Here is a 24,699-nt window from a genome sequence, read left to right on the forward strand (position 1 = left end):
TGTGCAGGAATGCAGGCATGCATGAAGAAACTGATGCTCAGGGTTAACTAAGTGCTGAGATGCCAACAATGTAGTACCAACGTGAAACCAATTCCGCCATCATATCTTAATGGAGCTGCAGAGTTATTTGGGTTAATTGACCTTGGTTGCGCCTTCTACTCTTGTTTCCTCACCCAAATTGTGCCATAGGTTCCAGATGAGTATTCATTCGAAGAAAAATAAACAATAGAGAGTTGCCTAGTTCTAATGCAACCCAGGAGTAGAAGAGAAGCTGAAGCAGAAGTAAGATAGGAGGATCTTTTCTAAACTTTAGAGGTGTAATGGAATATAGTCTGGATTTCCAGTAGGAAGAGGCTGCATTCCAGTGGTCAAGGAGGCAGAAAAGCCTGGAAATTTTGATAGGGAGGAAGGTTAAAATGGTTCCCCCCTGACCATTCCCAGAGTATATCTATAGTTATGCAAATGGTTGCTTTAGTTTGGCAAGATTCTGTTTATAGGTGAAGAACAATAAAGGAAACTATTCAGAAATAATTCCATTAATCATTTTTGGTTCTTGGGACCTGACAAGAGGAGTTTATGTACTTACCTTCCTGTTGCCTTAGTACTGACCATGTATGATGGCCAGAGTGCTTATAAACCCCTTGCTAGTATGAACTAGAAAAATTCTAAGTTGAGAATCTCTGGATATGAGGTATAATAATACCTTTCATTTCTTTGCCAACTGAAGCCCATTCTAATACAAGAGGTAAATAGCAAACTGAGTGATGGTTCATGCTGACATCTCACATCCAAAGTGTTCCAGTCTATGTCTCTTGAGAGAGACTGTAAGCCCTGCGAGGTAGTCCAGGTAAGCAGCAACACCAGGAAAACTAGCTCAATTTTAAGGCTAAAATAAAAGAATTTTGCAAGGCTGAAAGTATTTCTCCTCTCCTTTCTTTTTACTTTCCAGAAAACTAAGGAGGGTCCCTTCCAAAACGTTTCCTTCACCATTTCCTCTTCTGTGGGCTCACAACATGTTTTACATTCTACCTAGATGGGAAAGAGGGAGCCTGCAGCTGTCCAATGGTCAGAGAAATAAACTCAGAAAAGAATCTCTCTAATGTATGGGTGGTGCAAGATTCTGTAGCCTTACAATAAAGTAGAGTTAACTCATCTGGTCACGCTTCCTATATGGACTATCTGGAAAGGTTGACAATTACAGAAACTGAGAACCACTTTTTTCCTTGTATTCCATACATCAATCAGAGGATTGCAGAAGTTTCCCTTGATATAATAGGACCTATCATTTTAGATATCCAATTGATGAGCAATTGAAGTAAGGACAATAACCTACTGACTAAATTCATCAAAGGGAACAGTGGCATGTATTAGGAATGATAGCCTGTAATGGTGAGTACCCATCCCTTCAACTATATAACACTGAAGGTATTGTATTTACAAAGCTTACCACTGTCCTTATTGGATTACATTTTTAAAAAAACCATGTCCATGCAGAAACAATGCTAAAGTATGAGGTCTGGTACTTTGGGTTTACCAAAGATTTTTGCTTCTGTTTGCTTTGGAGGAGTTCTTAAATATTTTGTAGGGCATTTCTGCAACAAATGAGAAGCTCTACCTCTTACATAAATCTCTTCAAGCAGAAAATGTTTTATGGTAGAGTAAATCACACTCTCTCTCTGTATATGTGTATGTGTGTGAATAAATTTCCATGGATGAATGCCAGCAAAATAACAAAAATGTCATGGCTAAATCTAAAAGGATTTGTCTCTGTGCATGGTGCTGTAGTCATACAACATTTTGCATACTTATTATCTAGGCAGAACAGCATCCTGCCACACCCTTTCACAAAAACAGAAAACAGCGTAAATAGAAAAGGGCATTTCAAAAGGCAAATAGCCTCTTGGATTACTTTTTGAGAAAGTATTTCTGTGGTCCACTGATGTTTTATTTGTCTTCCCTTCCCTTATGCAAATCAAAAAAAAGAAAGCCCAAGAAACAGAAGTAATTATAGAGACTGAGGCATGTGAGAGGAAGAAGCTAGTAATGAGGAACAGCAACCCATGATGTGATAATAAGATGGAAGACAAGAAGACAGGAGTTGGTCTTCTAACTTTGATTAAGGTCTGAAACATCATTTTTAGAATCTGTCTGATTTTTTGCTTAGACTTAGTCAGTAACTTATATCAAAACTCACCAATTTACTAAGGAATTCCAGGTTTGTAAACTAGATTAGGGTTTTTTAAAAAACCCAGAAAAGGGTAATGGCAAACTAGTCCCATGTTGTTACCAAGGAAATTACAAGAATACATCCATGAAATCACCAGGAACTGACTTGAATACCTAAACAGCATCAGGTTGTTGATTTCTGGTCAAGTAAGCATGTAAGGAATTATAGCCTAATCCTCATCCATCATTCTTGAATAGATTGTACTTCTCTAGCATCTTCTTTTGTGAACACTATTATTCTCTAACATTCTAGGACATGTAACAGCCATTCATCAATCATGTCATACATTTCAAAGTCATATTTTTGACTTTTGTGCCCCATGGGCATACATTGAAGCAAAAGCAGTAATAATAATGGACAGTACTTAGAAAATCTGCACATTGACAATATTTCCATCTGTCAGTTGCAAAAGCCTACACTGCTTATATCCATTACATGGACTAACCAAACATTATGACATCCTAGGTTCTTGGAAAGAACTCGATATGTATGAAGGTCAATACCAGCTAAAGAACTTCATCTATGACTTCATATTTTTGTGAACTGATTAATAATAATAGTTATTATAGATCAAGTCCAACAGGAGGCATTGACAAAATCACCACCAGTTAATTGCAAAGGCAGCTTTACTTGGAATAGGTTATATCCTGCAAGGATACCTTTAATACCATCAAAAGAAAAATCTGCCTCTTCCAGATCTTTGAGAAGGATTTGATAGCTTGATAAAATGCCAAATCCATCCTAAACATCTGGCCTACTGTGCGACAAACCATAATTCTATTTTCCTTTGTTGACCTTTGAGTCTCCTGTAGCCTTGTCTCTCGCTCTACTGTAGAATCACAATATAGCTAACTAAATATCATTAAAGGGCAATGATCCAATAGAACTGTAATGTAACTTCCGGATACAATGAAGCAGGTTCTTCCCAAACTAGACACTGGGTGACCATGTTTTACTATTTCTCCCTTACCATTTTTTGGCTGGGTTACAGAACATGCTAAGCCTAAGTGAAATAAACACATAATGGATCCATACAATGTGTCTGTATGAATTGTATCCAATTACAGTTTATTCAGTAAAGCTTTGTGGGACATATAATCTAAATAATTACTTAAAATTACAATATAGAATTTTCCTGACACGATTCTCTGATGCAGGTACAATAGTAGCACTCAACCATTTCACTTTTAAATAATTCATTGAAATGCATTTTTGAAATAATTCTGTGATTGTACGCTTTTGGGAAACAATTCAGTGTGCCAGCCATGCAGCCCTTCTTCAATTGATCTTAGAAGCAGGATGTTCAGCTCCTGTTGAAAGCTGTTCATTGATTGTTTCCTGAAAAAATTACACAGTTAATCATTTCAACTTTTCCACAAGTTTGTTTCGGTGGAATTTGATGTATTACAGAATTATCTGTATGGCACTATAGCCAACTCACAGTATGACAGATACAAATTCCCAGAGCTCCTCATCGAGTCAATTCCTATTAAGCACTGTTCTGGTTTCTCATTTTAATAACATTAAAAACATAAACATATAGTGAGGGGGAAAGATGGGTTCAATGTTATCCTTTACTATCATCCTACATTATTCCCCAATTAATAAGCCCTAACTAATTAGCTTGTGAACGTGTTATCACCAAAACCTACCACTTATCTGTATTTCAATTCTGTGAAAAACTGGACTAGATTTTCCTGCAAAATCTAGACAGAAATATAATTAAGTACAGCAAACTATTTGGTACAGCTGTCAAATGATCAGGATATCTGGTCTTTTGTACCACATGGCTTTAGTACATAAAGATAAAGACACAATCCACAGTTACTTAGGGGAGATGTTATCAAGAGGAACTAAAAAAGAGCCACAGTTAAGAAGTATCTGACGGCAATATAGGACATCAATATAGGAAGATTTCTAAGGTAGCATGGTGAAGTGGAGTCATCTCTGCAAAAGCAGAACTGATGTTTATGACAAAGACTAAAGAACTGGTGAATAGACCAGTTCTTTGGAATCTCTCCAGATAAGGAAAGAACAGGAGAATACCCACATGTACTCTGGATGACTATTCCTTGTGAGGAGACCGCAGCACAGTGGTCAGCAGCACCAGGAGATGAAGAAATTAGCCTTCTTGCTTACAACCATGGTTGAGCCTCTTAAAGAACACTACATTCTCAAGCCTTATCGTCTAATCAGTTTTGGAAATTGCTTATTAACCATCTTAAAGCTATTGAGATAACTTTAAAAAATTGCAAGGTGAGTTTAGTTTCAACTCTGAACAAAATAAAAATTAATTTCAAGCTTAAGAAATTAAACAACTTAAAATAAACAGCAAAAAGCAAAATAAGATTTTGTTCAAAGAAAGTTACAAATGAATGAAGGGTCCAGTCAAATTTGAAATACTGACTTTTATTATAACATTTTGAAATCAACTACAAAAAATAAATAGGTTATTGTGGGATCCAGAGTTATTTTGGCTGTCTTGGCTCATAACAAAAATAAGTGGTTTTATGATTTTAGAAACTGGACATAGAAGGGACTAAAGATTCTAAGTGGAAGGCAAAAATATAATCCAGTTCTTACTGCCAATTAATTGGGAGTTACAAAAGGATGTAAAATTTCTAAGATTGTAAATATTAAAGGAAATCTTCAAAGAATGAAATGTGTTGAAATGTAGTCCAGAATTGCAGGCGGGAAAGGCTCAATCCAAGGGAGTAAAGAGACAACATAGCTTGAAATCTTTGGTATGCAAAATAAGGTGAAAGCAGACTCCTCCTCCAGCAATTTATAGGATATATATTTTACTTATGCAGATAAGTGCTTTAGTCAGGCAGGATTTCTGTCTATAAGTGACAGCAATAAATAAACTACTCTGAAGTAACGCCACATGTCATTTTTGGTTCCTGCGGCTTGACATGAAGCCAGAAATTACTAGCTATAATATCAGCAATGCCACTGATGATGTCTGATTATATGGATAGATTATGTCCAAAAGATGTCAATGAGGCAATGATAGATGTGGGAGAAATTTTATTTGACAAGACAGAGAAAATACCAAAAGTGGAACTACAAATGATAGGCTATGGGAATGATTTATATATAGAAAAGAAAGTGACAGAGTTTAAAAATTAAATGGAAAATGCAAATAACATATCAAGAGAATGCCCTGGAAAAAGGCTTGTTTAAAAAGCCTTGTAATACTATAAAGGAGAACTGAAGAGAAATCAAATCCTTTGACAATATTTGAGTAAACTAGAGATTAAAATTGTTAGAAGTAAAAGAAAGGAATACAAAGTTGGTTTATTTGCTCAAGCTTAAAATAAGACACTTATTTACAAAGCTCTCTAACCCTTTAGAGACTTTTTGCTGATACCAAAATTGAATAGTTGATGTTTTAGTTGATGGATTTGCTTATAGATAAGAGATGGGACATTATTGGAAGCAGTGCTTGTTTGTAACCTTGTAGGGATTGAATTTGATTTGTCTATAGTTGTAATGAAGGTTGGATGTTACATATGCATACACTTCTTATTTGTCATATTATTTCTTTTCTATTTTCTTGCACTTTTAATTCTTTCTTACTATTCTATTTCCTAATTTGCATTAGTTTTTACTATTGTAATCAAAAACCTCAATAAAATTATAAAATAAGGAAATAAATATAGGCAGGCATTATATAATTAAGCAAGCACGTAAATATCAGGATAGCCAGGAAGAAGGGAGTGATCTAAGTGAAAAATAGCAATGAAGAAAGAGAAAAATAATACTACTGAAAGACTGCATGGTTACTAGAGTACTATGAATGGAGATGACATGGGAAAAGACAGCTTCTTATATTTCCATATAACCAGCATAGGACAAAGTGATTTATAATTTCAGGTGGTAACCAATCTTGCTGTTCAAAAAAAGGCTTTTTCCCCTTTGTAATACATGTCAGAAATATTCAGTTTCTGGCTGTGAATTTCCATAATCAATAATCTGAACTGTCTGGAAATGTAATGGACTATAATAAATCAAGTACCTGGACTAAGTTTCTAATTTTGAAGTTCATGTATTTCCTGAATAAGCATGCATATTAACTGTAATGCTAATCTTTGCTTTGCTTTGCTGTTAAGTAAAGTTTTACCTGCCCTAGTAATAAAATCCAATCCCTTTTAGCCACAGACCACATGCACTGCAAAATTCTATCTGCTTAGAGACGTAAAAGGTAAGTGAAATATTTACCTGAAAGAATTGCTCTTAATTAGAAAAGAAGACCTACTGATTATAGTAGATTTATTTTTAAGAAACAATAGACTGTTAATGAGCTGCACTTTTCAAAAAACAAAGGACTAATAATGATTGAGTAGGACTGCGTTTGTAAAGTGATAGACATAAATCCATGTTGCTGGGCTACCAAAATAATAAACACTGACTAATAACCAATGGTAACTCAATACATAACCAATGGTAACTCAACACATAACAATATTCAAATAGCAACATAAAATATTACTACAAAAGCACTCACAATAATTCTAGGATAATTTTAATTAGATGCCATATCTGAATGGACCCATGAACATTTACTAATTGCTTGGTCAAGTAGAAAGATTATAATGATATGTTTTAAAGAGTTACTTTTATACTATTTCTCATCCTTGATTTTAGATACAGATCTCTGCATTCATAGACTGGAGCCTTCTTATGTATGATATAATAATGAGCCTGTGGACATTTATTCTAAAGACAGGATTTAATATTTGTTGTGTTCATTTCAGTCTTTCTGAAAACAAGTCCATTTCAATATGAGTTGCCATGTGTGAATAGGCGGCAATATAAATTCATTCATTCATTCATTCATTCATTCATTCAATCAATCAATCAATCAATCAATCAATCAGAGGTATTTATTTTAATGCAAACACAGGGTTCTAATGGTAAAGATGGCTTTAAAGCAACAGTAACAGTACCAAAATCATGTCACCAGTCTGGAAAAATGAAGACCCAATCATCTTCTCTTGAAGGCATTGGCTGAATATTCTAGGATCCCAGTTCTATCATATGCTTACTCTATTGGTTTACGGAAGATTGGTCTAACCTCCATTTTCAAGGTTGGAGGTAAGCATCTCAATGTAAAATATGGTTGAACCATTGACCCCTTCAGCATGTCCCTTCAGAAAGAGGTAGATTCTTAGCTCTACTCTGTGCCCTGCAGCCATTGGGGAAGGGAACGACCAAATAGATAATTCCTAACACTACATTGAAAGCTCCAGGGAAATAGTCTACCTTTGCCTCCTCTTTTTCTATTGTATAAAAATGTAGTTGGAGGAAGAAGTAAATATTTCAGGGGGTTCCAAATGGAAGATCCTGAACAATTCTGTGCAAAGGGTTCTGCAGAAATCATCCCAAAATCATGTTTAATTTCATTTTATCCCACAACTCAGAGTAATCTGCATGTTCCAAACACAACTCTTCTATTTTATCATCATAAGAACCTTGTGGGTTTGGTAAGGCAGAACAAGTTCACTGAACAAATTTGTGCTACATTATTCAGACTTAACCCATTTATCAAGTCTTTATAAGAACCCAGACAGCTCCACATACCAGATAAGGCACCAATGCAACTCCAACTTGCACTTATTTAGCCTCATAGCTTAACCACTATTAGACAATGGCAGTATTTGAATGTACTCATCTTTGCTTGCATCTCCCTAAGGGTTTTTTCTGCCACATTTAGGGAATTATTGTTCTATGCTACATAGAAATGTTGCCAATTACACAAAAACCTTCAGTCATTGGATACTAGATATCTGTGGAACCCTCAACATCATAGAACTTGGGGGAAGCATGAAAAATAGCATCCATACTAAAGTTCAGTTTTAAGTATCTCTGAAGACCGAGAGCATGTATGCATTCCGAAAGGTCAGGTTTGCCTTTAGTTTTAACTGCTAATTTTTGTACTACCACATTTCTATGTCAGAATAAAATACCTGACATCAGTTTCAAGAAAGAAAATGTATAGCAGAAAATTGTTGCTGTCTTATTGCAAAGTGGCTTGTCATTCACAAAATGTGAACATTCTTATAAACAGCAGTGATTCCACAAGAAAAGCTTTACTTTAACTTGTTGTTCCCTATGCCTTCTGAAAGCTGAGAACTGGGTGTTGCAAATGACTATACGAATGCAGAAAGGTAGACATCTAGGCAATTTTAAAAATCTTTTACTTGGTGTTTTAAGATTTTAAAGTTGGACTTAAAGTAACCTACCTAAGCAGCTGAAAAATTGACAGAATCAGGCAGAAACCTTGGTTTTAGCGCAAGAAACTCAGCCTCTCTTATATCAGAACTTGAAAGCGTCACTGAAAAATGATGGGATCTTGAGTAGGCAAATGAAGTTTGGAATTTAGATCTCTGGTGGCAAGGAACAGTAAAAGATCTTTACTCTCCAAAAACGAAAATGTTTTTGGCCAAGATACAATAGAAGAGCTGGAAGGGACCTTGGAGGTCTTCTAGTCCAACCTAGGCAGGAAACCCTATACCATTTCAGACAAATAGCTATCCAACATCTTCTTAAAGACTTCCAGTGATGGGGCATTCACAACTTCTGGAAGCAAGCTATTCCACTGATTAATTGTTCTAACTGTCAGGAAATTTCTCCTCAGTTCTAAGTTGCTTCTCTCCTTGATTAGTTTCCACCCATTGCTTCTTGTTCTGCCCTCAGGTGCTTTGGAGAATAGTTTGACTTCCTCTTCTTTGTGGCAGCCCCTGAGATATCGGAACACTGCTATCATGTCTCCCCTAGTCCTTCTTTTCATTAAACATACCCAGTTCCTGCAACTGTTCTTCATATGTTTTAGTCTCCAGTCCCCTAATCATCTTTGTTCTCTTCTCTGCACTCTTTCTAGAGTCTCCACATCTTTTCTACATTGTGGCAACCAAAACTGAATGCAGTATTCCAAGTGTGGCCTTACCAAGGCATTATAAAGTGGTATTAACACTTCACGTGACCTTGATTCTATCCCTCTGTTTATGCAGCCTAGAACTGTGTTGGCTTTTTTTGGCAGCTGCTGAACACTGCTGGCTCATATTTAAATGGTTGCCCACTAGGACTCCAAGATCCCTCACACTTATTACTATTGAGCAAGGTACCACCTATACTGTACCTGTGCATTTCATTTTTCTTGCTTAAATGTAGAACCTTACTTTTTTCAGCATTGAATTTCATTTTATTAGATAGTGCCCAATGTTCAAGTTTGTCAAGATCCTTCTATATCTTAAGCCTATCTTCTGGAATGTTGGCTATTCCTGCCAGCTTGGTGTCATCTGCAAATAAATGGAGTTCTCCATTTATTCCCTCATCCAAATCATTGATGAAGATGTCGAAGATACTGGGCCTAAAGCAGAGCCTTGGGATACTCCACTGCATACTTCCCTCCATGTAAATGCAATTCTATTGAGGACTACACGTTGAGTGTGGTTGGTCAGCCAGTTATGAATCCATCTGGTGGTGATGCTGTCTAACCCACATTCTTCTACTTTATCTAGTAGTAGGTTATGGTCTACCTTATCAAATACCTTATTAAAGTCCAAGTAAACTATATTGACGGCATTCTTCTGATCCACTAATTTTGTCACTTTGTCAAAGAATGCAATAACAAATCATGGCATGATCTGTTTTGACAAACCCATGTTGGCTTTTGGCTAATACTTTGTTTATTTCTAGGTGTTCACTAATTCATTGCTTGATTATCTTTTCCAGAATTTTTCCTGGTATTGAGGTCAGGCTGATAGGTCTGTAGTTTCCTGGATCTATTTTTTTTTCCTTTTTTGAAGATGGGAACCACACCAGCTCTTTTCCAGTCCTCTGGCAGTTCCCCAGTGCTCCAGGATCTCTGAAAGATATAGTTCAGTGGTTCTGAGATCTCGTCTGCCACTTCCTTCAGAACCCCGGGGTGCAATCCATCCAGTCCTGGTGATTTGAACTTGTCTAGGGTAGACAGGTGCTCACTTACCATTTTCTTCCATATTTCAACTTGTGTTCCTAATCTGATTTTTGTGGTGCTGTTTTTGATATGTTGGACTGTTTTATCCCTTTGTGTAAAGACAGATGCAAAAAATGAGTTAAATAGTTCTGCTTTCTCCCTTCTTGCCATTTTCTCCCAGCAATGGACCAATTGTTTTCTTAACTTTTTTCTTTTTTTTAACATGTTGGAAGAAGCTTCTTTATTTTTTACTTTTGTGGCAAGCATTTCTTCATTGTGAGCCTTAGCTTTCCTCACTTCATCTTTACAGGCTTGGGTTATTTGCTGATATTCTGCCTTAGTTATGTCCCCCTCTTTCCACTTTTTATACTTATCTTTTTTGTCTTTCGATTTGTCAGGGAGTTCTTTATGCAGCTATGCTGGTTTCTTTGGGGAGCTGTTTTTTTTTCCTTCTTCATTGGTATTGTGCTAGACTGGGCTTTTGTAATCTCATTTTTCAAAATTTCCCAAGCTTCTTGAGTTGTTGATACAAGATGAGCATGTATTGAGGAGTAGCTGTCAATTCAGAGGAGGTACCTTACTCCCATTCATCAAACTTTTATGACACAGCATATTGATTTAAGTCCTCCATCACTTTTACACTTACACATCTTTCTCTGTCTCATTAGGGTAAGATTTAGATTTTTTAGATTTTTATTAACATTTGTAGGCCGCCCTTTTCCCTGAGGGGACTCAGGGCAGCTCACATAAAATCAGGGAGGGGGAACACAAACAATGACATAGACACATATAATAAAAGTAATAAGCAACATACATTCATCATTCGGGAGGGGCGGCTATCCTTATCCCCAGGCCTGACGGGCTAGCCAGTTCTTAAGGGCTGTGCGGAAGGCCTGGATGGTGGAGAGGGTACGAATCTCCACGGGGAGCTCGTTCCAAAGGGTCGGGGCTACTACTGAGAAGGCCCTCCTCCTTGTAGTTGCCAGCCGGCACTGGCTGGCCGATGGAATACGGAGGAGGCCCAATCTATGAGATCGAATTGGTCGCAGGGAGGTAATTGGCAGAAGGCGGTCTCTCAAGTACCCAGATCCACTACCATGCAGGGCTTTATGGGTGACTAATAGCACCTTGAAGCGCATCCGGAGATCGACAGGTAGCCAGCGCAGCTCGCGGAGGATAGGTGTTATGTGGGTGAACCGAGGTGCACCCACAATCGCTCGCGCAGCCGCGTTCTGTACTAGCTGAAGTCGCCGGATGCTCTTCAAGGGCAGCCCCATGTAGAGCACATTGCAGTATTCCAGCCTAGAGGTCACAAGGGCCCGAGTGACTGTTGTGAGAGCCTCCCGATTCAGGTAGGGTCGCAACTGGCGCACCAGGCGAACCTGGGCGAATGCCCCCCTGGTCACAGCCGTCAGGTGGTGGTCAAACGATAGCTGTGGATCCAGGAGGACTCCCAAGTTGCGAACCCTCTCTGAGGGGTATAGAATTTGACCCCCCAGCCTGAGTGATGGAATATTGATCGAATCTTTGGGAGGGAAGCACAACAGCCACTCGGTCTTTTCTGGGTTGAGCACAAGCTTGTTTACCCTCATCCAGTCCATAACGGCCTCAAGGCCTCGGTTCATCACGTCTGCCGCTTCATTGAGTTGGCACAGGGCGGACAGATACAACTGGGTATCGTCCGCATATTGATGGTATCTGATCCCGTGCCTGCGGATGATCTCTCCCAGCGGTTTCATGTAGATGTTGAATAATAGGGGGGATAAGACCGAGCCCTGAGGCACCCCATATGTTAGGGGCCTAGGGGACGATCTCTGCCCCCGCACTAACACCGACTGCGACCTGTCCGAGAGGTAGGAGGAGAACCACCGCAACACGGTGCCTCCCACTCCCACCTCCCGCAGTCGTCGCAGAAGGATACCATGGTCGATGGTATTGAAAGCCGCTGAGAGGTCAAGGAGGACCAGGATGGAGGAATGTCCTCCATCTCTGGCTCTCCAGAGATCTTCGGTCAATGCGACCAAAGATAAAAAGCAAAAGAAAAGAAACAGCAAAGAAGGAGGAAAGGAACAGAAGCAAACTGAGAAAGCAAACTGAGAAAGTGTGCAGGCTGTAGCAAAGAAGTCATGCTTAGGTTGTTCATAATAAGCTTCAGATTGTCTGCAAGAGTTGATTCACACATGAATGAATAATGAGCAGAAGCTAAATATGCAGACCAATTCTATTAAAAAATATTATATGGCTTTTCAGTTCGCCAATCCGCCTATTTTTCCAAATCTTTAGAATGAATCAGTAAATGATTTCAAGGTACTTCTAAGCTTTCTTCATCTATTTTAGATCTATGCTGATATTTATAGAACTATAATTACGGACATGGATATAGTTATGTGAATCTAATGGTTGTGGTGGAGATCAATACAACCAGTCAATGCTTTCCCTATGCAAGCAATAATGGAATGCCATGGAACCTGCCTGCAAATTCCTCCCCAACAAGTTGTGAATTAACCAAAGGGGGAAAAAAAACCAAAGCTGACTTTTATCTCTCCTTCATAAAAATAAGACAGTTTGTTAGCATTCTCGACTCTCCCCCAATCTTGATATTTGTCTATCTTTATCCAGTAAATGAGTAAACAGATCAAAGGCTTGAAAAGATACTATATGAACATTGGTCTTTAGGAAAAACCAATTATAAAAAATATAAAAGGACAGTTCTGGACAAAGAAGCTTAATGACCATAAGGATATACTAGTAAGCCTGCAGACAGAAATTTGCTCTGGAGATATGATAGCATGTAGAAATATGAGAATATTGGAAGCTCTATGGGAAGAGGAAAGAGGAGATTGATTGCATGAGGTTGTAATGTCCTGATTTTACAGAACTGGTGAAGCTGCTAAGGTGTAGGTAGGAAAAAGGTGGGTCCATGCATCGATCCTATGTGCTACCACATGCTGCAAATGCACAACTAATGTTTTCACTATAACAATATTAATAACCTCTCTCTTTCTTTGCAATTATTAAAGATCTTTAAAAAGTCTGCATTCTGCTGGTAGAAAAAGAAGTGAGGAATACCTCTAATTTTGAGGAAATGCCAGGATATTAGGAACCCTGTAAAGCAATGTTTGACATATAAGGGTTATATAGATGAAGTAATTATTTTGCGAATGTAATGGGAAACTGATTATTTCTGTATGTTTCTGAACTCATACAAAAGAGAAGGAAAAATGTGTTCTAAAGTCTAGGAAGAGGGCATCTACTGTTACAGGGGTGAACATATGACAAATAAGGCACTTGATTATAACCTTCTTTCTTCTTTCTCCAGCCCTCTCAATAAATTTCTTTTATCTGCTCATGCAGACAGAATCAGAGTACAAGTGTGAGAAACAGCAAGCTCTGGGGCCTGCAAAAGTCAATGCATATCTGGGCGCCAGATTTAGTGGTTGCTGGTTACATGATTTAGGTTGCTTGCTTGAGACAGAATGCTATGTCCATTCAGTCAAGGAAAAATTCATTGTAACAGTAGGCTGCAAATGGTTCCATAGCTAATGTAGCTTCCCTCCCTGTTATTTTGTCATATACAATGACCCTCTGGCACTGCCTGATACACAGACAGTATGCCCAAGTGGTCTCAAATAGGCTACTGCTTCCTTCAAGAGACCAGAGGAAAGAGATGAAATGAATGAAATGCCTGAGAAGCAGGAGGAAAACTTAGAAATCGGGATTTGTTTTGAAGGAATATAAATCTGTTTTTACTGGCTCTTATCGGTCGCTGGATTTCCTGCTTTGTTAGTTCTGCAAAAGCTTAGTACAGAGCTTTCTAGCTATTGTACTATATACAATTCACAACCAATTAGTTGTCAAGTATTTTGCATTCTCCAGTGCTGCCTTAAACAACATCTTAAATATTTAGATTCATCTCCACTCTTCTGTTTGCAAGCAGGTAACTGGAAAAACCGGTCAGAAAAAGAGTAACTATTTGCATAAATCTGCCTGATGGCTTTCTGATGCAGTCATTTTGACACCCCAAACATACAATTACCAGCAGGGATTCATACATAAATTTGCACATGATTCTTTAAGCACCAATACTTGCTCTATTTTGTCCCCAAGAAAATTTTGTGCGTCTAATGTTTTCTTTAGTTTTTTTTCAACCTAAAAATTCTGCATCAAAGTGGCAATATGAATTCTACTATCAATAAAAATCCAGAAAGTTAAGATTCTTTCCATATAATTACTGATTGCGCCTAATTTATTTCACATTTGCCAGACTAACATGAGGATGAAGAAGAATTATGCTGAATTATTTCACAGCATGGGTTTTCCACTCAGTGTTTACTCTCAACAGCCTCCCAGCCAAAGAATTTTTTTTTCAACAGAAGGTCCTAGATATCAGTACCCAAGCAGACATACAGCTATTTGGGGGGGGGGGGGGAGATATTTAAATTGGCTGACTAAGAACAGAACAATTTCAAATTCGAAAAATAGACCTCAATAAGTTTGAAGCAATTCTTAAGAAAGGTGTAGAACAAGATTTGAGTTGTTGGGTTCCATGGCCAAATACGGGCGCTTTCATCACTTGTCACACTGGGAGAGGATGTGTACATGTGGATGCCCTAGTCAACAAAGATATTGCTCATGTTTTGTTCGACTCTCAACTCGATGCCCATTTTAGATATTTAACACCGCTACTTGAAAGACCAGCCCACTGGGCCCTGGATCACAGATTGTCCTATTCCAGCCAAGATTTCAACTCTGCTCTTGCCTGCCATCCTGAAAATGTAAAAATATAAAAGGAAAAAGGCAAAAGCTCCTGAGGTCAGGCTGGGCTAGCTGCTGCCAGAGTCCCCAATGGATGACTCTGCTTAACTGTTTAAAAAAGCCTCTAAAAAAACGCCCTCTACAGGAGGAGGCAAGAGAACCACGTGCCTCATCTACATAAGGAATTTTTCGGCTTTTAACCCTTGCTTAACTCTGCTTGAGTGATCATAAAGTCAGACTAAATGAGGCACGTGGTTCTCCCGCCTCCTTCTGTAGAGGGCACTTTTTAGAGGCTTTTTTAAACCGTTAAGCACTAAGCAGAGTCATCCACTGTAACTCTGGCAGCAACTACCTCAGCCTTTTTCCTTTTACATTTTTTTTCTTTTCATGATGACAGTGGTTCCCTGACTGCACGTCACTGATACATTGTGAACAGAACTGCTAATTTGATAGTCAAGACAGTTCAGCTATGAACCTATTATACTGAACAGATCAGGGTATCATGTAAAGGTGATATATTTAGAAATCATATGTCAACTAGAAGCCCCATAATCTCTAGTAAGGGGAGGGAGAAGTTACTTTCAAGGAATCTGAATCTGCCCTTTTCTCATCTATGCCAGTATTAACACTGTAGAAATGAAGCCAGCTACCACAGTTACTAATGAGATATTATGTCTTCATAAAAAAGTGGATGGATGGATGGATGGATGGATGGATGGATGGACGGACAGACAGACAGGCTGAAAGTGCCAAAAATAAATTGACAATTTTGTTAGATCTTCTAAGATTTGGTGATTTTGGAAAATCTGGAGCATTCTTGGGTGGGAGTGGTTGTTGTCAAAACCTCAACAAGTTATTCGCTTCTTGATAATTTGATAATTTGTGTTGATGACATGTAATAAATTTCCAGTTTATCCTCACTGAATAAAAACATTTTGAGTATTTTGTGCTTAATAAATTAATAAATCAGATTGCTCTTGCTGTACTTTCCTGCAAAATATGCAACATAGTATTGATTTGATTTTTCATCCTAGGCTATTTCAAATGTAAACAAAGTCTTTTCTCTAGCAAATGCAATAACCCTGAAAAGTGTTTGTTATATTAGATATGAATTATACAAATGTTCTCTATATGCAGGACCCAACTAATATTCTTAAGAAGATAGTTCTTTGAAGGTAATTCTGAATAGGTAAATCACAAATACACGTATGAATAAACAACTCTTTGGATTTCTAACTCATTTGAACTCTTCTATTTAATGTGTGATATTCTGATGGGTGTGGCTTTGATCTCAAAAAAGCTACTCTAAAAGGAATATTGTTTGTTGATGAAATGCAACCATAGTATAGTGTTGTATCTAGCCAAAACTGTAGCTAATTCCCTACAGGGAAAAAATAATAGAGTCCCTATCCAATAATGACCCAGCACATGAGAATCTAATTGGGTTCCTGTCTGAAAAATGAAGTATCTTGAGCATGTTTGCAATTCAACTGCTTATTAATATGTTACTCGTGGGACAAAATTTGACAGAGCTTGGTATGTGATGTAGAATTGCTTCAAGGTAGAATTATGGAGAAATGCTTGCTCTGGTTTTTTTTTTAAACACACTCAAGTGTTCAAAAGATAACTCTTTCCAAATGAGTGTTTGATTTTGTTTTTACATCCAGAATGCCTCCCATTTTGTGCTATCCTATTTGGTAGTATAAGATTTCAAAAAGGCAGTGGATCAATACACAGAGGACAGAGACACAAGCTTTCAATGAGAAAGGGATGTAAGTATAGTCAGTCTTTTCTTAAAAAAAAGTGTTTTAAAAATTGCCTGTCCCAGTGGGCAGAATATTTATTTTTAGAAATAATATCTGATCTCATCTTCCATTCAAGAACACATAGGGCATTTTAACAGAACAAGAATCCCCAAATTTGGGGAACTGGCTGGAATATTTGCAATTTTGAATTTGTATTATAGGAACTCTCACAAAATTGATAAGGCGTTTCATAAGGTAGACCATAACCTACTACTAGATAAAGTAGAAGAATGTGGGTTAGACAGCATCACCACCAGATGGATTCGTAACTGGCTGACCAACCGCACTCAACGTGTAGTCCTCAATGGAACTGCATCTACATGGAGGGAAGTATGCAGTGGAGTACCCCAAGGCTTTGTTTTGGGCTCAGTACTCTTCAACATCTTCATCAATGATTTGGATGAGGGAATAAATGGGGGGACAAATTTGCAGATGATACCAAGCTGGCAGGAATAGCCAACATTCCAGAAGATAGCTTAAGATACAGAAGGATCTTGACAAACTTGAACATTAGGCACTATCTAATAAAATGAAATTCAATGGTGAAAAGAGTAAGGTTCTACATTTAGGTAACAAAAACAAAATGCACAGGTACAGTATAGGTGGTACCTTGCTCAACAGTAGTAACTGTGAAAGGGATCTTGGAGTCCTAGTGGACAACCATTTAAATATTAGCCAGCAGTGTGCAGCAGTTGCCAAAAAAGCCAACACGGTTCTAGGCTGCATAAACAGAGGGATAGAATCAAGATCACGTGAAGTGTTAATACCGCTTTATAATGCCTTGGTAAGGCCACACTTGGAATACTTCATTCAGGTTTGGTCACCACAATGTAGAAAAGATGTGGAGACTCTAGAAAGAGTGCAGAGAAGAGCAACAAAGATAATTAGGGGACTGGAGACTAAAACATATGAAGAACGGTTGCAGGAACTGGGTATGTCTAGTTTAATGAAAAGAAGGACTAGGGAGACATGATAGCAGTGTTCCAATATCTCAGGGGTTGCCACAAAGAAGAGGGAGTAAAACTATTTTCCAAGGCACCTGAGGGTAGAACCAGAAGCAATGGGTGGAAACTAATCAAGGAGAGAAGCAACTTAGAACTGAGTAGAAATTTCCTGACAGTTAGAACAATTAATCAGTGGAACAACTTGCCTCCAGAAGTTGTGAATGCCCCAACACTGGAAATCTTTAAGAAGATGCTGGATAGCCATTTGTCTGAAATGGTATAGGGAGGGGGGTTGGACTAGAAGACCTCCAAGGTCCCTTTCAACTCAGCTATTGTATTGTATTGTATTAAAATGGTTGGTTGGTTGGTTGGCTATTCAATTGCTGGCATGGGAGAGGAGGCCAGTAATTTATTAGAATGCTACTTGGTAAATTTTATGCGATATTACAAAAAAATATATAGTGCATTCAACTTTTTCCAAAGATTCAACAACACAGTGATTCTAAAAATTAAGTAGGTTGCATATTTAGCCAGGTTTGTTTCAAAAGTGAGGTACTTGGGGGAAAAATGGCACATGTTATTATGAGATATGACATTGGAGATTGCAACTATAGTTCTGAAAATAGATTCATATGATGCATTTTTCTATATGAAAGTAACCTGAATAAAGATACAGTTGGGAGAACTATACAGAATCCATCTATGATTCATGAATAAGCCTCAAGGCCAATCAGTCCAACTCAGTGCTGATTTTTATTAGTTCAGAATCTGTTTTAAGTCTCATCTCTATTTGCAAAATCTAATAATTTGGATTGTAACTCATTCTCTATACATGGCAGTTGTTGCTCTATTGGCCCGCAGAATAAGAAATGCAGTGCAGACAGTATATTTTATTGGACCGGTGTTTACAATGAATTCTAAGGCTTTACAGATTCACACATACTTTGCAGATATTGTGAAACATGATAGCAAATGTACAAAAGTTGTGTGAAGATAACTATTCCCATCCCAGATCCAGATGCCTCTTTCACAGCAAGTCCAGATTGTTCATTTGGAAGCAGGAAGGGAGGGGAGAGTCTGGACTGAGTATTATCTTTTAATTGCACTTAAAAGCTTAAGCATAGCATCATCTAAGTCTATAAAAGCACTGAAAAGAAAAAAAAATAAACAAATAACCTGCTGTCTTATTTGCAAGTCAAAATTATTCAACTATGGCTGTTAGTTCTTCTGTCAAGGACCTGTAACAAGCTGATTAATGCTGATAAGAAAGAAAGGCTCAGTGTGCCACTTTGCCATAGAGAAACCAGGAGACTACAGTAATACATTCAAGTGTTCAAGCTACTATGTGAATTATTTGGCAGCCACTGTTAACCCCCTGAAGGCAAAGGCTGGTCTTCAGCTTATTGCTGTAGAATCCAAGATCAGAAAGGAGGCGTTATTCACAAACACAAAGTATATATATATGGAAGGAATTCTCTCAGTATCAGCTGCAAAGCATAACTAGGGCAATTCTCATAGCTAATCAGCATTCTGTTGTCATTTTAGTTACCAGCTCACATTATTCTTGTTATATACTGTATATATATATATATATCACACCAGTGAAGTGGGGGGGGTGGGGAAACAACCCTCAAAGGTGCTTGGAGGAATCAGAATAAGAGACACAAAGCAGTTTTTATAAACTCCAGATATTTCTGTTTGACTACCACTCATGTATTAATGAAGCTGATGAAAGAAATAAGAGTAACAATGGTTTTTGTACACACAGGCTATGACGTAGAAAGCCACATGATTATACTTTATAATTCAAGTGACCCAACAGCAGAACAGCAAGTTTTGCTTCAGGTCTATTGCTGAATGAAAAACAGTCATACAAATAACACAAAAAACAATTGTACATGCAGTATACCAAGTGAAGCAAAACATTTTAAAGCATTACTCCACACTATTTCAAATGTCTCTATAAATAAATTAACACAATAAACTACATTGAGCAATAAACACTTTTCACAGGTTTCTAAGAAAAGATTGATCATTGATTTTTCAATATTCAGAAGAGCCCAGCGAGATTCAACCCACAGACTAACTAGCCTGTTATTTTATATTACACATTGCCCAGCCAATATTCAAGAAGGCATCAATCCAAATACCGCAATAATCTTTCTCAACCTGATACAGAAGATCCCAGAGGTGCTGTCTCTGCATTTCCCAGAATACTTAGCCATCATGGCTTCTAACAAGATATGAAACAGACCCTGCCTTGTAGATATGAAATTCTGAGAAGTTTCATATTAGAGATTTTCAAGCATCTGTGTGCATGTTTTTACACACACACACACACACACACACACACACACACACAAAATTAATCTCATTGCTATGGCCATGAATGCTAGCCTCTTAAAATTAAACCTGGAAATATGTTCCATTAGATGCAGCGAAATGTTCTTGAAATAATCGTGTGCAAGTTTGCAGTGCACATGATTAATTCAGCCTTTAACGCTCAGAATCCTGAGCTGAATCTAAATGACCCCAGAGCACAGTGTGTTTGAGGGAAAGTGGTGGGAAAGATCTCTTGATGTTCTATTTCATTGATATTATTTTTAAACAAGAGCTCTCTGTGAATAAAAGCAGGTCCTCAGCAATGACAGCACTCAACATACCCCCTTTTCCCTGAAACCAATCATACTGGGAAAGGTGAGTCGTAGAGCATCTCTTTCACTGTGGAAGATCTCACACATTTCCAATTGAAAGAAGCAAGTAGCTGAAGTCCTTGGAAAAGAGCAATAAAACAGACTGGATAAAGTAGACAAGCAGCCCAGTATGGTACAGATAGTCTGGACTTACAACAGTTCACTTAGCGACCATTCAAAGTCACAACATCACTGAAAAAAGTGACTTATGACCAGTGGTGAAATTCAAATTTTTTTACTACTGATTCTGTGGCCGTGGCAAAGGAAAGGATACTGCAAAATCTCCATCCCCAACCCACTCTGGGGCTAGCCAGAGGTGGCATTTGCCGGTTCTCCGAACTACTCAAAATTTCCGCTACCAGTTTTCCAGAACCTGTCGGAACCTGCTGAATTTCACCTCTGCTTGTGACCGAATTGTCACACAATTCTGATCATTGCAGCATCCCCATGGTCACATGATCAAAATTTGGGTGCTGGGCAACTGATTCATATTTGTGATGGTTGCACTGTCCCTGTGGCCATGCCATTCCCCTTTTGTAGTCTTTTGACAAGCAAAATCAATGGGAAAACCAGAATCACTTAACACCCTATTACTAATTTAACAACTGCAGTGATTCAATTAGCAACAAGAAAAGTTGTAAAATGGGACAAAACTCACTTAACAACTGTCTCACTAAGCAGCAGAAATTTTGGGTTTAATTATAGTCATAGGTTGAGGACTATCTGCATAAAGGAAATTCCGGGGTTGAAAACAGCCATCTCAGTGCATTTACTGGATTGTGAAATGCTGCTCCTGAACAAGAGAATTCCAGGAAAGAGGGCACTTACAACAAACGTTTACAATGGCTTTTTCCCAGTGACCCCTTCCATTCTGAGAGACAACTCAGATTCATTTCTTTTCTCATTACAATCCAAAAGGCTCCTACTCTTCTCATCACGCTGAGCCAGCTTTATAATTTTAAAAATGTTCCCCCTGGAAGACTTCATTGATAACATCTCCCATGGTGTGATGAAGCTGGTGTTTTTAGAGTAGCAGGGAATTTTAAAGGAGTCCATAACAGATAACAGAATGGGTACATTTACCAGGCTGGAAAGCCCCACAGTAATCGTCTTCCTTAGTTTTGTTGAAAATAATATTTAAGAGGTTTCACAAAGCTTGGTTGTTGTTGAGATCAATGGTCAACCAGTTGTCTTAATATTTGTTATGCTAGTCCAGTGATGGCAAACCTATTAGACACTGAGTGCCCAAACTGCACGCACATATGCCCAAACTAAAAGGACATGTGCAAATGTGTGCATGTGCAGACATGCATGCATCAGTATGCGCATGCATGGACATGCGTGCATGCATAGCAAAGACCTGAAGACCAGCTGGCTGGTGGGAGGCAGGGCATCCCAACGTGGAAACCGCAGCAAGAGGTAAGATCTTTTTTTCCATGAGTTTCTGTTTCATTGTTTGCAGGGAAGCAGAAGCTCTCAAAAGAAACACCATGGAGACCTGACCTGGGGAGACTGCACACGTGCCAGCAGAGAGGGCTCTGTGTGCCACCTCTGCATGCCATAGGTTCACCATTACGGTGCTAGTCCAATTACATCTAACCAGGTGAGAGTAGAAACTGCTGCATAAGCACAAGAAAGCTGAAAAAAAAGTCATTCTGAAAAATTTTGAGACTGGCAGGCAGGATTAATATGGCAGAAATCTTAAACATCCATTATACTTGCTTCCATACCTCTTACAACAGAAGTGCACAGCATATATAACCCAAAATAAAAATTACTCTCCTTCAGAGAAAACGGAGTATCATAAGAGTAGCCCAGGCAGGACTCCTAGGCCACAGATCGGTATCAGTCTGTGGCCTATTAGGAACCAAGCTGCACAAGGGAGTGAGGAAAGCTTCAACTATGCAGATGCAGGATTTAGGTTGCAAACAAAAATGTTTCCTACCATCCAGTCCATGGGAAAATCTGTCTTCCATGAAACCTGTCCCTGATGCCAGAAGGGTTGGTCAGAGATCACTGTGGGTGGGGTGGAAGCAGTGGTGGGATTCAGCCAGTTTGCACCTATTCAGGAGAACCGGTTGGTAACTTTCTAGGTAGAGAACCAATTGTTGGAAGAAATCTCCTTTTGGTTTTTTTTCCACTTTACAGGGCTAATCCTGTAAGGAAGGCAGGAAGGAAACATTCTAGTGTTGTTTCTAGTCTAATCTTTATTGACCTGCTTACAGAAACTGCCTCTCTAGTTAACCCTTACTACATTGTAACAGCTAAGGCGAAGCACCCATCGACCTGAGTGACCTTGAGTTGGCCAAGCCCACCCAGTCACGTGACCACCGAGCCCCACCTACCCAGATAGTCATTAGGGCAGAGAACCGGTTGTTAAATTATTTGAATTCCACCACTGGGTGGAAGGCAGGCATCAAAAACGTAAGATAAAATGGTGGATATGCCTGTGCCTTGTCTGAAGCCTAATTTGCATGTGTGACACATATTTTAAAAATGGTGACCACCGTCTTAATTTTTCATCATCATCATCACCACCCAAGGCGATAGATAGATAGATAGATAGATAGATAGATAGATAGATAGATAGATAGATAGATAGATAGATTTTATATATATATATATATATATATATATATATATATATATATATATATATATATATAGATAGAGAGAGAGAGAGAGAGAGAGAGAGAGAGAGAGAGAGAGAGAGAGAGAGAGAGAGAGAGAAATAGTTCATCTTTCTACTTATAGATTGTGAAGAAATAGATTGTTGGTCCTATCTCAGTGGTTTTTAACCTGTGGGTCGGGACCCCTTTGGGGGTCAAATGACCCTTTCACAGGGGTCGCCTAAGACCATCGAAAAACACATATTTTTGATGGTCTTAAGAACCGAGACACCAATTTTATGGTTGGGGGTCACCACAACATTAAAGGGTCGCAGCATTGGAAAGGTTGAGTACCACTGTCCTATCTGAACAGTGGTTTTCTATGTGCTGCTGGAGAATAGGTCTGATCAAAAGCAAAACAAAACGCCCTTCTTATCCCAATGAATAGAATGTTACATTTTTCTCCCTAACTGCTACTGTCACATCCCGGCGTTCATGTTGCATACAAACAGAGATTCAGTTTGTTTGGTGAAAAACTTGTATCTCTATCTAAGAAACTACATGATAACCAGCACTAAATGACAATGATACAAACGTAATCAAATCCAAGTCAGTTCTAACCAAGTTAACACCATCACCCCCTATATATTATACCCTTACCCCATCCAGCTCTACCCACAACTACACCCACCATCACCAATCACCATGACCCACACCCTCAGCCACACCCCCACTCAGTATCATCATAACCTCTTTCCTGCTTAGGTGCATCCGAGCAAAAGAGTTACATCAGAGTAGGCAGTTGCACCTGAGTAGAAGAGTTATGTCAGAGTAGGCAGTTGCACCCAAGTAGAAGAGCCACATGCAGCTACAGGCTCAATTGACATCAGAGAGGCAACATCAACGTGGCAGCATTAGTGGTGTGTAAGCATGGCCAAGCGGGCATGGTGATGGACAGATTCCCCCTGGATGGCAGACTGAGGGCTGACAGCTACAGTACATGGTGAAAGAGAAGATGTCAGGTCAAGAAGAGAAATTTAATCCTCTCTTTCTCATGTACTGTACTACAAAATCTGCCCCATTACTCATAATATTTGTGACATATACAGAACAACACACATATCTTAGGTGGCAATATTTGTGCCTGAACACTGAACTGAATCTCCTTTGCCTACTTTGTTAAACGACACATGATGAATTCATCAATACAGCTTATTTGCACTGCCAATTGTCCTGTTGTCAGAACAGTCTAGCAACCAATTTTGAACATTGCTCCATAATCACTCCACCTGACCAGTCTCTTCTGAGAGCACTTTCCTGCTCTGGTTTTAATATACAGATGGCATTTCCTTACTGACTGCCTTGTTCAGCAACTATTCAAAGTTACAATGTCACTGAAAAACCAGGTTTATGACTGTTTCTCAAACTTGTAGCCATTGCAGAATCCCACAGCCATGTGATTTCCATTAGTGACCTTCACAGCTTGCTCCTGACAAGCAAAGCCAATGGGAAAGCTGTCAGTAAATCATAAGTTGTGGTTACATGGTGTCTCACTTAACGACTACAGTGGAACTAATGTCATAAGTCTGGCTCAGTTATGTGACATTTTTCTTAATGACAGGGACAGTTGCTGGTCCCAATTGTGTTTCTTAAGCGAGGACTACATCTACTCCTTTCACACTTCTACTCATTTCTCCCTATTA

At 38.6% G+C, this 24,699-nt stretch overlaps 1 protein-coding gene across 1 annotated transcript in view; it reads right to left on the minus strand.

Moving 5' to 3' along the window:
• Positions 1-24,699, minus strand: part of SYT7 (synaptotagmin 7) — a 255,232-nt gene that overhangs the window by 161,133 nt on the left and 69,400 nt on the right. The window lies entirely within an intron of this gene.

The sequence above is a fragment of the Thamnophis elegans genome, chromosome 1, assembly GCF_009769535.1.
Source record: "Thamnophis elegans isolate rThaEle1 chromosome 1, rThaEle1.pri, whole genome shotgun sequence".
Taxonomy (NCBI): domain Eukaryota; kingdom Metazoa; phylum Chordata; class Lepidosauria; order Squamata; family Colubridae; genus Thamnophis; species Thamnophis elegans.